Source organism: Anomaloglossus baeobatrachus, chromosome 1 (assembly GCF_048569485.1).
Source record: "Anomaloglossus baeobatrachus isolate aAnoBae1 chromosome 1, aAnoBae1.hap1, whole genome shotgun sequence".
In the NCBI taxonomy this organism is placed as follows: Eukaryota; Metazoa; Chordata; class Amphibia; order Anura; family Aromobatidae; genus Anomaloglossus; species Anomaloglossus baeobatrachus.
Genome location: NC_134353.1, coordinates 608,713,715 through 608,716,459, shown reverse-complemented (window position 1 = coordinate 608,716,459; position 2,745 = coordinate 608,713,715).

The window sequence follows — 2,745 nt, the reverse complement described above, 5'->3', positions numbered from 1 at the left end:
AGCTCCATGCAGCAACTGAAGTGAGTCGCGTGATCAGCTGTGCTGTCACTGAGGTGACTCGCGGCCACCGCTCTCAGGTGGAGGACTGATGTTGTGACCGCGCGTAACCTGAGTGTAAGCACAGCTGATTGCGTGGCTCACTGCAGTCACTCAGGTGATTTGCGATCACAGGTGAGTTCTTTACGTGTGACCGCAAATCAGGCTGCGACACAGAGAGAGACGCCCAATGTCAGTGAAATCGGGTGAAGCTCTGACGTCACTGCTGCGTAGTCCTGTGTCCTGGCACTGACTTCAGAGGTTCATGACAGCACACAGAGACAGAGCCGTGGGATGACAATGAAGTCGGGTGCAGTTCATCCGAGTTCATTCTCATTGTCCGGCTCTGTCTGTGTCTGCTGTCAGCGGGCATGTAGCAGAGCTGGGGGACCGGACTGACAAAAATGCATCCAAAATGCATGTAAAATGCATGCGTTTTGGATGCATTCTTTTTGTCAACACGCAGCGTCATATCTGCCAGAGGGTGCATTTATTTCTGCACTGACCAGGACGCAACGTGCGCCCTTACATTGAAATGGTATTTATGGCCAATTCCAAACAGAGGCCAGCTTTTATTTTACCAGAGTACTATAAAAAAAAAAAAATATCAGGGAGGCCAATTGTATACTCCTACTCCACTGTCAAAGACTGAAGTTGGTCAGTTTACCAACATTTCCTTGTAGCCAAAAGCAGTTTACATGATATGCTATGGAGGTTGTGTACCAGAGGAGACCTGTCTGATGCTCAGAAAAGTAATTACATGTTTAGCTACCCATTGTGATTGCATAAATCCAGGAGAGGACCAAGAGAAGCTCAAGAAAATGAACACATATATAATTAAATCACCAGCAGGTAGATGTCAACAGAAAAACATGCTGAAATGTGTTGAAATCACTTAACCTGAAGCCATTTATACAGGAATGAAGAAGAGGGCTAAACAGAAGCATGTCACATATGGCAATTGGTGGGATATGATCATAGATGCCCATTTTTGCCCGTTAGAACGCAACATGTCCAATGAACCATGGTTCCACCTAACGAGGTTACAGAACAATACCCTACCGGCAATCCACACTGCACCAACAACCACTTTCCCATCCCAAAATACTCTTTGGTGCACAGATTACTGATTCAATATTGTTTGATGAAAATGTGAACAAAACTGTGTAAATGGACATCTTAATGGATAACGCAGTGGGGAAAGTTTCTACGTCCAAGCATCCAGCTGCTCGTTACAAGTATCTGGCACTCGAGCATGGAAGTGCTCGCTCATCATTAAGGCTGGAGTCACACTAGCGTATTGAATCCGATGCAAGAGCATCGGATGTGATATGCTAATTACCCATGGCTCAGGCTCTGCTGCGAGCGTGAGCTGAGTGTCATGCGACTGTGATCCGATCTTGCAATTGGGTCACAGCTGTGAATCTGAGGGCGAGTGCTGTGGAGGAGAGGGAGGGGTTAATCCCCCCATCTCCTCCATTGTCAGCCTGTGCATATATTGCACTGCACTGGGCTAACATCCGAGTGCTGTCCGACGTTTCTCTCGCACCCATTCACTCGAGTGGGTGCGAGTGATACAGCTCTCGCAGAAAATTGCAGCATGTTGCGACTTTTCTCGCATACAGAATCTTGATGCGAGAAAAGCTGACCAACTGCTCTCCTTCATTGGCTAACATTGATCAGAGTGCAATGCGAGATTTTCTCGCATTGCACTCATCCGTTTTTCACGCTTGTGTTAGCTTGCCATAATGCTGATGCTTTCCTGGCCCCTGTTTGTCCAGGTCCAACGTTGCATTGTGGATATGGTGCGCCATCATATTGCAGCCGATCAGTGCTGTATAGCTGATGTGTAGACACCACAGAGGACACGGCTGAGCTCAGTGTTGATGTGTTAGGCTGGCTTCACACTCGCGATTAACTCGCACAAGTGCAATGCGAGAAAATCTCGCATTGCACTCGGACCAATGTTAAACAATGAGGCAGCTCTCATCTGCTATTTTTTTCTCAGTCTAAATCGGATTGAGAAAAAAATCACAGCATGCTGCGTTTTGGTGAGTTTCTCTCACGAGTCTCTTCAATGAAAGTCTATGGGTGCGTGAAAAAAAAAAGGATGTCACACGGACTGTACATACACCATCCTAGTGACATCCGTTTTTCTCAATACACTTCATGCATGTAGCAGAGGACAATGCAAATGCTCATGTACATAACAGTACATGAATAGCAGCTGCTGAGGGTAAAAACTGATTGCACACTGACAGCACACTGATGAAAAGTGAACTAAAATCGGCCAACTTTCTAGCATGAGAATCGGACTGATTTTACACGCACAAATGTGATTCCAGCATAATTGCTAGAGCAGACCAGATATTAGCAGAGTCCAGGGAAGTGTCAGCATGGAAGTGGAGATCGCTTGGTAAGGGATTATTTGCTATTTTATAGCATTCTAAGCTGTGTTTTTAATAAGTAGCTGGACCACCACTCTAGATTGAAAGTACTTGGTCTAATTAGGGTAAGGCCCGTTTCACACGTCAGTGAAAAACACTGACGTTTTTCACTGGCGTGTAAAACACGCACATGTCCCTCCATGGGTTGTCTAAGTGCAATCCGGGCTCCGTTCTCCGTGGCCTGTGATTGCACTTACGGATTAACTCACCTGTGCCCGCTCCCGCTCTCCATGGTGCTGATCGCTCCCGCGGTGCAGCATCC